The 12620-nt window shown below is 40.8% G+C and overlaps 1 protein-coding gene and 1 long non-coding RNA gene across 3 annotated transcripts in view; one reads left to right on the top strand and one right to left on the bottom strand.

Annotated features, from left to right (window-relative positions):
- SLC1A7 (solute carrier family 1 member 7) overlaps positions 1–12620 on the bottom strand; it is a 605311-nt gene that overhangs the window by 159692 nt on the left and 432999 nt on the right. The window lies entirely within an intron of this gene.
- The window catches only part of LOC138293429 (uncharacterized), a 98574-nt gene continuing 86358 nt past the window's right edge, over positions 405–12620 (top strand). Inside the window, exons 1-2 of one of the 2 annotated variants that reach the window (XR_011202999.1) lie at positions 407–467; positions 2477–2645. This is a non-coding gene — a long non-coding RNA (uncharacterized lncRNA). Of the gene's footprint in view, positions 468–2476; positions 2646–12620 lie in introns of both variants that reach the window. The other variant, XR_011202998.1, reaches the window with a different exon arrangement.

Here is a 12620-nt window from a genome sequence, read left to right as displayed (position 1 = left end):
AAGAATCAAATACTGTCACAAGACATTCATGAGCCCTTTCTACAGCAAAAATATCAGTAGAGAAAAATACATTATTACCTAGAATTCGTTTTTTTTAATGTTATTCTTTCCTAGGAAACTATTTAATCACTTCAAACTGGCATATTAGTGTTTGCATTAACACATTATGTAGAAATATAGGGTAAAAAAAGAACAAGACAAGATATAGACAAGTAGGGAATTAGACTTTAAAAGTGTTATATATAAATATGTTTCGCTTGCAAGACGCTTTAGGAGTTAGAAAAGTGCTCGGAGCCCTGTTCACATCACGTCAGTTGTCTTTCATTGGTTCCTGGGCTTGCCTGTTAATATCTGCTTGCTTTCATTAGTGGAAGGCACGCATACGTCATGCCTTTTCCGGTGGCTAGCCCTCCTCGAGCGCAGAGACCAAGTACTAAAAACATGCGAGGCTCGCTGTTTCCCATCAGGTTTGTGGACTACTTTTTATCTTTTGTTCGCAGCACGATCTCGCTTGGCAGAAGTCGAGAGCTTTGCATAACATCTACCCTGTTACATAGTTAATTGCACTTTTGCCGGTTATGTAGATAATTGCACTTTTGCCGATAGGTTTCATTACAAGTGAACCGTAGCAGCGCGATGGTGCTGTTTTTTTCTTCCAATGTGGAAAGAAAAATCCGGTTGGGAGTTTACAACTGCTAAAAGCTGTAACTCGGAGGAATGCGAGACCCTAGTTCATTGCAAATGCTTGTTTTAATTTATTGTGTTTTGTAAAGCACAAGTTGCCATCCTGCTCAGTAGAAATGAGAGGAAAAAGAAATGTAAAACATTAGGGCATGAGAGATATCAATCCAGTCGAGTAGAATCTGATAAACACTTTCATCACACATTCTTGCATAGGGTATGCCCCAACAGAAGGACATTCACGAAAATGAAGAAACCTCTGAGGAGAAATGTTAAAACGGCACCAATAGTCTATTTTTTCTTTTAAACTTAATAACTAAGATTTACCTCAAATTAATATCATAAACCCAGGTAAGAAAACTACTTTTTTTGCTTCCTGTTTCATCAATTAATTAATGTTTTCAGGATGAATAGACAAGAGAGGGGCATTCTTGACGACCATGCAATCCCCATAAGTGAACTAGAAGGAATATACACCTACAACCTAAACAATTCTGTTGAAACAGAGAAGTACACATTTTACAAGGTATATTTTATTTTATGTAATGCCGCATGCAGAAAAATGCCTTCACAGTTTGAAAATAGGATTCTGAGATCAACGGATTACTTTCTTTAGGTTGAAAGGTGTCCTTTATGAGCACATTTCCATAAGCGATGGTGATATATCCACTGATTGGACGACTTTCATACCCTCTGAGAATATGGTAAGTTCCAATCGGTGCATGTGACAGGCAGCTATCAAGTGTTAAAGATATACACCTGGTAAAGGTAGAGAAGGAGTTTCAGTTCCCGTGCTCCAAAGAAGCTGCTTGGTATATTCACTAATCTGTGCACACAGAGACAAAATTACAAAGAAATGGTGAAGCAGGTGCATTCACAATACAACAACTGACACAGTGCCACAGAGGGTAAGCCTATGTCAGTTCGGGAGAGGTCCAAAATAGATCAACCCATTGAAGCTATACCCGGACAGTACAAAACGATTGAAGAAAAATTACCATCTGGAAGCAGTGGTTTTAGAAAAGGAGAATGAAACTGTAGGAAGCTGGCCCTTTATGTGGTATGTGAATATCATGTAAATGGTCCAGGGGTTCACCAGTGAGTGAACAGGGCTTGCTATGCAATCCCAAAGTGCTCCATTTAGGGGTAGTGTGGTCGAGCAGCCTTAGGCGTAACACAGAGGAGCACAAGACATCCATAAATACACAGAATAGTTAATAAATGAGACACACAACTCAAGAAGGAGGGCCACATAATTTATAAAAATAGCAGGTATCTTTATATATGTTTCGGCATCCGAGAAAAATCATTCAGGTAAGTAGGTTTTTAAATAGGAGTTATTTTCAGTTTAAAAAATGGCCACGGCAATTTCTGAGTTGTGCAATGTTATCTTTGTTATGCTACCTGTATTTAACCACCGGCTCCATCTTGACCACTGACTCCATTTTGTGCTTAGCTTAGCTTCAGATACCGTCACATCGGTGATGCAGGTATTTTTCCACAAAGCTTGTTTTCTACACTAAAAGTGTTTTTGCTTCTCACCAGCACCGGGTTGTACCGTGCAGAAATATAACATGGGGATGTGGATGGTAGACATGATAAGAGAGTCTGAGCCTGTGAATGCCTTTCAATGTTTTCATTACGGAAAAGTACTGCTCTGCCTCTAGAATACCCATCACGGCAGGGCCCATGACTTTGCATGTGTTTGATGCAGACCGAGTACAGCCAGCGCTTGAATTTCATAACTTATGTGAAGGTAGGGGGAGGTTTCCAGAACCTTTCTTTTGTTTTTAAGGTATATAAGGTGGGAAAGCTTGGCGCTGGGGCAGAAGAAACTCATTTTGGGGATGGATTCACTGCCCAGAACAAAATCCCATTGGGGAAGGTTTCTCCAGTTTCAGCTGTCCAGGATTCCGCAGCTTGACGTTGGCACCAGGACAATGTTGTTGGAGTCGATCCCCATGGTGATGCATTTTTATTATTAATTATCTAGCTTCGCTGTGCATATATATATATATATATACATATGTATATATATATATATATATATATATATATATATATATATATAATAATTATGTTCACTGCATACAGTCATTTGTATGCCTGACATTGTTTAACTGCTAGCATTTACACATGTTTTTCTGCATTCAAGTTAAGTGCTCATGTTCATATTTTCGTGTACTTTATTTTGATATTTGGGACGTGCTTTAATAAATTCATTACTCAAAATAGGAGTTCTGCATTCCTTGGCATCGTTAGTTTGAAGCAAAGCAGAACAATTTGGCGAAGTTGGTTGCAGTACACAAAGTGAAAGATTTAAAAGTGAAAATGTTTGTCAAAAAGTCAAAGGCAGTTTTCCCGGAGCCAAATTACGTACCATGGTAGGAAAAATCACCCTATGATGTTCTTGAGAATGAATGGTCTTGTGGAGCAGGGTTATGTGAGAATTGGAGTGGATGTCTTGTTGATGCTAAACCAAAAACAGTATCACCTTGCTTACAAAAAAGTGGCAGTAGAACAGGGACATGATTAATCTATTTTAGTCAGACGGGCTGGATCCTGTTATCTGCTTATAGAAAAATGCAGGAGAAATGTGCTCAGTTAGGACAAGAAAATCAGCAACTGAAGAGGTAGCTAGTTGAAGCCAAAAACAAGGTAACCATGCTGTCTTGTCAGAATACATTACTGCAGGATAAAGTTGATACCTATCAGTCTGTCACAGAGAAAGCAGCCGTTCGAGTTTTGCGATATAGATACCATAAACATAGGGGTAGAGTCAATCCAAAAAAAGTTCATTTAGCCATTGCTAAAGCAGGGCTAGGGCTAGATTGGGACCCTGATTTTTGGGATGCCAATATTATGGATTCCTTCAATTTTTCTGATTCTAGTGATGAGTCAGTTAAAAAGGGTGGGGGCCAGCTTGAGCCAGACGAACAGAAATTCGTTCGCGCACAGCCTATATTTAGACAGAAAATCCAAGGCATATCACAAAAATGAAAATGATTCTCAGAAGGAGACAAATGATATTATGGATAGGTTTTGCCAAAAACCTGGGGGAGCATTGCTTACATGGATGGTACGGTTGTTTGACACAGGAGCTTCTGGGGTGGCACTGAATGAGAGAGATGCAAGGAAGTTTTGTACTCTTGGCACTGACCCCATAATACAAGAGCAGTTTAGAGGTAATGGAAATCAAGGAGTGGCTAACTTGTTGCAATTGGCAGTTGTGGGATGTAGTCAGAAATATCATACTGAATCATACTGGATGCCAAATGATAAGCCTTGGTACATGCTGAGAGATGCTATGCAAAGAATTAAAGAAAAAAGTATGAAAACTGCTATTCTCTTGGATGAGGCTCACAATTTGTTAGATGCTCCACTGCCAGTTTCAGTACAAAACAAAATCATTTGGTTAGCTCCCCCTGCTTACAAGCAGGTAATAATGACTCCCCTAATTAATCAGACAGGGCAGGCATTAAAAGATGTACTGGAGGCAGTTTGTGGGTTATGAGAGCTTGGAGACTGGAGAAAACCTGAGATAGCCTCAATGTCTGAAGATCAAACAGACAATAACATAGTATCTAGGAGAGATATGTTTATGGTGTTGTTGAAGGATGGTGTCAACAAAGAGCAGATGGATGGGGTAGATAAGAGAGTCTGTGGGAGATGTCCCGTAAGAAAGGACTAGACAGAAAGCAGGGCAGCAGGCAAGTGAATAAGCAGAATAACAAACTAGTGAATCAGGGCAAATCACTGATGCAGGAGGAAGAGAATGAGAGGCAGAAAAATATTTCTTCATGGGGGAAGGAGGAGGAAGATTTAGACATTGATCGGTTAACTGATGAAAACAGCGAAGGAGAGGAATCTCCTCGCAGATATGAGAGCATTTATCCAGACCTGACTTGGGCAAACGTTGACAGGTTTAAATCAGTTTAGAAAACAGGCCAAGCTCCGGTACAGGGATGGGCTTGTAAAGATAACAGACCTCATGTTGATTTGCAAACTCACTGGAAAGATAGAAATGTTCAAAAAGTGCGGCCCTTGGGGGACACGGGAGCATAGGCCTCTTTAATTTATGGAAATCCAAAAAAGTTTACAGGTCAGCACTACACCATCACAGGGTTGGGTGGCAAGCAAACTCCTGCAGTGCAGACTACTGTTCAAATGAAAATAGGGAGAACGCCTAAAGGAGAATACACTGTTTTGATCGTGCTCCTCCTAGAGTATGTCCTGGGAATTGAAATTTTGAAGGGGACGACTCTATGCTTGGATGATGGTTGTTATCATTTTTGATCAAAGTGATACATTTCAGTGGTAGCTGTGAGGGTGGGTCATCTAAAGATATACCCAGTGAAGGTGCCCCAGCAACCAAGGTAGTTTGTTTGAAACAATACCAAATCCTAGGTGGGCATTCGGGAAAAGGTGAGACTATACAGGAATTGGTGGAGGCAGGTGTGGTGGTTCCAGTCACCACTGAGTGGAACAATCCTTTGTGGCCTGTGTGCTGAACAGATGGGCGTTATGGAATGACAATCGATTATCGCAAAGTGAACAAATATACACCCCCTCTGACTGCTGCAGTTCCCAACACCATCACTTTGACTGAGAGGATACAAAAACATAAATGGACCTGGTATGCAACTATTGATATTGCTAACGCTTTCTTTTCCATACCATTGGCTCCTGAGAGTCAGAAACAATTTAGTTTCTCATGGAATGGCAGACAATTCAAGATGTTAAGGCTCCCTCAAGTGTATGTACATAGCCCCACCATCTGTCACCGGCTTTTGGCAGAACACCTGGATGAAATATGTGTCATTCCAGGGGTGCAATTATCTCATTATATTGATGATGTGATGATTCAGGGACAGACCCAGGAACAGGTGCAGACTCAGTTGGATAGGGTTGTGGAACTCTTGCAGAGCAAAGGGTGGATGATCAATCCAAATAAGACACAAGGACCCTCTCACGATGTGAAAGTTCTAGGAATCCAGTGGAATCAGGGACACAGAGAGGTGTTGCCACAGGCAAAACAAAAGATATTCGAATTTGCCACTCCCCATAGTAAGCAGGAGACTCAGCGATTCATTGGATTGTTTGGTTTTTGGAGATAGCATATTCCTTACTTGAGCCCGATTTTGGCCCCTTTGTACAAAGTAACAAGAAAGAAGCATGAGTTTGAATGGGGAGAGCAGCAGCAGGGTGCTTTTGAATTGGCAAAGGAGGTGATTCAACAGGCTTTAGACTTATGGCGAGTACAGGAAGGAGACATTGTGTTACATGTAACCTTTCAGGGGCATTATGTACATTGGAGCATGGCAAAAACAGGGAAGAAAGAGGGTGCCCCTGGGTTTCTGGACCAAAAAGCTACCAGATGCTGGAGATCGATATACTCCCTTTGAGAAACAGGTACTTGCTTGTTACTGGGCTCTAGTGGAATACTGATTAAATGACCCTAGGTCATAATGTGACTCTGAGACATGAGATTCTAATAATGCAGTGGGTGATGAGTTTGCTTAAAACTCATCAAATAGGATATGCACAAGAAGCCAGTATAATCAAGTGGAAGTGGTAGATACAAGACCGGGCCAAAGTGGGACCAGCAAGGACAGCAGCCCTGCAGGAACAGGTGGCACAGGCCCCCATGCAGAATGATGAGAAGCTGCAGGAGGTACCAGAGATAAGCGAGTCACCAGTGAGGTGGGGTGAGCCATTTGAATCCTTGCCCCCTCGGCATACAAAGCATGCATGGTTCACTGATGGGTCAGCCAAGTATGTGGGGGCCAAAAGACATTGGAAGGCAGTATCATATAATCCAGTCACCAAGACGTAGCTGTCCACTACAGGAGAAGGGAAGAGTGGTCATTATGCAGAATTGTATGCTGTATATCAGGCACTGAAACAAGAATTGCCTGGGACCTGTCACATTTATACTGACTCTTGGTCTACCACCAAAGGGTAAACCACCTGACTTCCCCCATGGCATGCACATAACTGGCAAATACATTCCAAGGAGTTGTGGGGTAAAGAGCTGTGGCAAGAAATTTGGGAAATGCTAGAGCAAAATACTGTTACTGAGTATCATGTAGATGCCCACTGTTCCACCGACTCACTAGAACGATGGTTCAATTCCCTTGCACATGACAAAGCCAACATCTCAGAGGCAGAAGTGGTGACACAGGATTCTGACTTGGTGGGGATGGCTGAGTGGGTGCAACAAAAATGTGGACACCTGGGAGAGAAGGCCACTAACAGGTGGGCAGAAATTAGAGGAGGCACATTCCCTTAGAGTTGATCAAAACTGTCATTCTTCAATGCCCTATTTGTGAACACAAACAACAGTGATCTGTCCTGCAAACTGTCAGAGGTCAGTTGGGGAGAGGGAAGTTGCCGGGGCAGATATGGCAAATTGATTACATTGGGCCACTACCGAATAGTTGCGGGTGTCAATACATCTGAACAGTGGTGGAAACTTATTCTGGCTACTTGATTGCAATCCCTTGCAAACTTGCTACTCAGTTCAATACTATCAAAACTCCGGTCTTGTTAATGTTGTATTATTGAATCCCACTCCAAATCCAGAGTGACAATGGGTCACATTTTAAGGGTAAATTGTTGCAAAATTATTGTTCACAACTCAATATTGAGTGGATTTATCATATTCTATATTACTCACAAGCTGCAAGACTGATTGAGAGAATAAAGTGCTTACTGAAAGCCCAATTATGAAAATTATCTGATAGAACTTTGCGAAACTAGAGAGAGTGCTTAAATGAAGCCCTCTAAATTTTGAATAACCAACCGTTGACAAATGCAGAGACCCCTTTAATGCAGATATGGACTCCAGCGTTACAGATACAACCCCATGTAGCAACAAATACCATAATGTATTAGGAAATAAAACCAGGAGAGTGAGCTCCTTACCAAGCCACACCAGAATCTGCAGATCTTGACTTACATGCTTGTGATGCTATTAATTGTGTTTGACCAATGACTTTGTGTTTCACCACTGCGCATATTAGTTGCTCAATGTTCACCAGTAGCACATTATATGTTTTGTTCAGTTTAGCTGCCTATTGGCTTTAACATGGAGTTAGCCATTACATTCTGTGTTCAGTTTAGCCGCCTATTGGCTTTGACATGGCATTAGCCATTACATTTTGTGTTCAGTTCAGCTGCCTATTGGCTTTGACATGACATTATACATTACTTTTGATATTCAGTTTAGCTGCCTATTGGCTTTGACATGGCATTAGGCATTACATTCTGTATTCAGTTTAGCTGCCTATTGGCTTTCACATGACATTAGACATTACATTTGATATTTAGGTTAGCTGCCTATTGGCTTTAACGTGGAGTTAGACATTGCAGTTGAGACATTACAGAGGAGCTGTGTTTTTCCAAGCTGTGTTTTTCCACAAGATGGACCAAGCTGTTTTCTTCACACCAGACCTTAGCTGATAAGAGCACGCAGATTTTGTGTTTACCCCGCAATCCAGTCTGAGAGCGAATTTGCTCAGGAGAACTGGCCCCTCTCAAAGGTTATTCGGCTCTCACACTGAGTTTGCTTTTAAGGATGACTCTGGGCTACAGTGAGTGAGATTTGAATCTGCTTGACTTCAGAATGGAACTAGACGTCAGTTGCCAGTCTCCCGTCTTGGTAGAGAATCTCTTTCTCGCAGTTGACCGGAGTCATCAACTTGCAGACCCCAGAAAGATGAAGCTGAGTATAGGCCCTACTTGCCCATACGGTGATGAATTTTTACTTTTATGCTTTGCTTTAAAGTTATGCTATAATGTCTTCACCTATATTTGCTGTGTACATTGCAACTGAGAAGTACTTTGATATATCTTGCTTTCATTGCTGCGACTACTTTTGAACGTGTGCTTCCAATCTACTAATTTCGTCTCTCAGGAACTTGTGGGTGGGGGAGAATTAACAACAATAAATGTCTTCTTTAAACTCAGAAGTGCACTCCAGAGAGGTTCTGTAAGCTCGGTTATGAGATAAGTGGGAAAGCAGAACAATGCTTTGAATATGTACAGATTGAAACCAAGAGACACACCACTTCTTGAAACAGGTATTGGACTATAGATTCGCATTTCCATACCCAAATCATCTACATCAGCAGGTTCATCAGGCAATCTAGATAAACAATCGGCCACATTGTTTTTTCAACCTAGAAGAAACTCAATAGTACAATCCCAATCTTGCATTTTGACAGCTAGTCTGGCCAAACATCCCAAATATTTTCTCGTCCAATTGGGCCCCAGTAACTTAACAAATGGTTTATGATCTGTTCTAAGCGTTATTGTGATTTCCCAAATGAAAGTGCGAAAGTGATTCGTCACCCATGCTGCGCTAATGCCTCTCACTTGATGACTGAGTAACTCTTTTCGGACTCTGTCAACGATCAAGATGAAAAAGCTAATCTTTTCTCTATCTTGCTGTGCATCTGGGAAAGTAAAGCCCCAATGCCCACATCACTGGGATCCACAGTTAGTACAGTTTCAAGTTACACTGAAATGGAACCAGTATGGCAGCTTTTGGAATGTCACATTTGATTTATCCGAATGCAGTTTTCTGAGAACCTCCTCAGTCAAATTTCTTTCCTTTCCTTAATGTTTCTCTAAATGATTCTGACTTTCAAGAAAAATCCCTCATAAACTTAATATTTGAAGAGACCTATAAATGAGTGTAACTTGTCTTTATCATGTGGAATCTCTGCATTTACAATGGCACTTACCAGATTCAATTTGGGTCTCACGCTATCCTCGAAATGATGTTTCTGCACAAACAATTAACATTTCTCTTTGTGTAATGTGAGATATGTCTCCAGCAAATGGAACAATACTGCTTGAAGAGTAGCATTATGTTTATCAATACTGTCACCAAACACAAATATATCATCCTGAAAATAGACAATATTGTTGACCCCAGATAATACTTTGAAATGCACTTGCCACTGAAGACAGACCAAATGGCATTCTGTTAAATTAAAAAATCCCTTTTCTTGTAATGGAGGCAGTCAGATGCTCAGAGTGTGGGTGCAACCTGACCTTATGATACGCACTTTTAAGATCCAATTTAATGAAATACTTTCTGCATGCCAACAAAAAGATTAACTCAGTAATGTCTGGGAGAGGAAAATGATCCATCACCAACCACATTCTGGTTCAGACTGTGAAGGTCAACACAAAACCTCAATGACCCTTTTTTTGTTACCACCACCAGAGATGACCACTGCATGACTTTAACAGGTTCAATAATGTTGTCTCAGATCATTTGATGAATGCTTTTTTTCCACCTCAGCCCGTATTGCCACCAGAACTTTCCTAGCCATGTGTCTCACTGAAACAGCATCTTTCTTTAAGATGATTCTGTGTTAATAGTATTTTGCTTCAACTAACTTGTTCTGGAACACAGGTCTAAATTGTGCTAACAAAGCAGTTATGTAATCATCATCAATTATCATGACTTGATTCTCAGCAGGAGGATTGACTACAATGTTCAAGTCAAATTGATGAGACCAACCTAATATGGGTGGTCCCTTGCAAGCTACATACAGTTTTCTCTGAGTGTGATGGTCCATGAACTCAATTCTTTCGCATATATAACCAATAACTCCAATACTGGCTCCTTGATACCCCTTCAATATAATGTCAGTAGAATGTACCATTCTCTCTGCCCATATTAAGTGGAACAAATGTTTAGGTGTGATGGCATAAAGTGAATCAGAGTCAACCATCATTTACATTTTTTCCATCCACCTTGAAATCTGCTTTAGGACGTATTTTCCTTTTAGTTTCATCATCATTTGTACATTCCAACTCATCTGAGTTAACCATGAGTATTTTATGCTCCATTGCCTCTACAGTTTCCTATATAGCAGCTACTTACCTGTTGCACACGTGCAGAACATTACCTTTCTTCTCACAAGCATGACACTCTTTGCCAATGGTGTAACAATTTTTTGGGTCACCAAGATGAAAGTTGCTACCTCACTTGTATTACACTCTTCTTGTAACTTAGCTTTGTGCAAATTTAAAATTGATAACCTTCACAGCTCCTCCTCTGTGTGTTGCCCCAGATACATTTAATTTTCTCCTAACTAAAGCTACCAAATTGGAATCCTTGTCCACTTTTGCCACTTCAGTGGTGCTCTTACCGTCTATCTTTTTCATTTCATTCATACTCTTGTTTGATTCTTCAACGACCTTGGCTATCTTGAAAGCTTCCTTCAATGTTGGATTGCTGACAACTCAAAGTGGTTCATGCATTTTTCATTATTACATTGACTAAAAGTTGATGTCTAATTAATCCCCGTCATCAACCCAAATTTGCACTTTGTTGCTAGATTTCTTAATCTGGACAAAAAAATTGTAAACAGACTCATCTGGCTTTGGGGCTCCGTGTAGTATTTATGACTTTGCATAACAACGTTTAAAGTTTTAACAAAGCCAGTTTGTAGCTGCAATTTTGCTTCTTTGTAGACATCCTCCATTTCATCACCCTTTTCTTCACATACTTGTAATAACTATTTAAAAACATGCCGACCTTCAGTGTCCGAACATCCTATTAACAGTTTTTTTTTTCTAATGGGAGAACAATTTGTCCCACCCAGAGCTACCAAATAATTCTCGAAGGATTCCACCCAGTCTTCCCATTCAATAGGTGGTCTCTCTGCTGCATTAAAGATGAAGGTGGCATGGCAATAGATTGACTGATATTCATACTGACTCCTTTATTGATGAGAGGGTGCAGTGATGACTTGCACGTCTTTTAGGCACCAGTGCCAGGAAACAAAGCAGCTCACTGTCAAACAAACGCCGCACAAACTTCAATTTACTTGTCTCAGCAGATAGTTGTTAAATTAACTATGCAGCACTGTTAATCACCATCCTTCCAATAGTGGAGTGGAGTTCAAAAATGCACAGATAAGCATTCAGCTTCAAGAGGAATATGAATCGAACGCTCTATGCGATGGAAGCAAGACAGCGCGTGGCTGGAAATTCTTTGCTCTTGGGCAGAGCGTTTGAGCAACAGCACATGCCAGAGCACAGGGTTAAAAATGTCTTGCTTGCGCACAGAGTGCACCAGCAAAAGCACGGGCCAGAGCACGCCCAAATAACAATACGCTCAAAGGTGCTGGCATGGGTATGGGAGCAAGGATTCTCCATTTGGCCTACTTACCCAAAGTCCAGTAACAACAATATCAATTTTGTCCACTCTCTGAGAATGATCAATACAACTTGTATGAAGCAGGAAATTTAAAAAGTACCACGCTTAAAGCACAGATGAGCGTAAACACAAAGAGGCCTACCACACCATTGGGGATCCACGGCACTGTATTTCACCTCATTAAAGTCTCTGACATACACAGGTGTCACAGATGTCTGGCCATCTCACCTATCATCGCTATCAAATGTAGTGATACCCTTCCATAAATGATTGGAGACTTGAGCTTTGAAATTCACTCTGTATTTATTACTTCAAAAAATCCATTGCCTGTCATGCCAGCCACCAACAGCTTCCCTTTCTCCCCCACCAATCATCACAGAATCAGTTTATGTCACAACACAGATCCATTACAAAGTGACATTCCATCTCTCTAAAGGATGCTGCTGCCTTGTACACGTAAAGCTACACACACCCATCATAACACATATTTTGAGGGAAATTGGTCTCCCCTGATTTTTTGCTGGTGTGAGGTCAGAGTTACTCCCCTTACTTTGGCCCTTGGCACTGTGAGACTGCTGAACATGGTAACAGCTAGCAAATCTGAATCTTAATGTTAAGTAAAGCTATAGTAATGTCTCTCAGAAACTGCATTAGTCCATTAGTGACACAAAAGTCAGATGTCACATTTGTTGTAGTAAATGCTTACACCAGCCATAAGAATGACTCTAAAAGTGTAGCACAAGTAAAGTCTTGT

The sequence above is a fragment of the Pleurodeles waltl genome, chromosome 4_2, assembly GCF_031143425.1.
Source record: "Pleurodeles waltl isolate 20211129_DDA chromosome 4_2, aPleWal1.hap1.20221129, whole genome shotgun sequence".
NCBI lineage: Eukaryota > Metazoa > Chordata > Amphibia > Caudata > Salamandridae > Pleurodeles > Pleurodeles waltl.
This window is presented reverse-complemented; position numbering and strand designations above follow the sequence as displayed.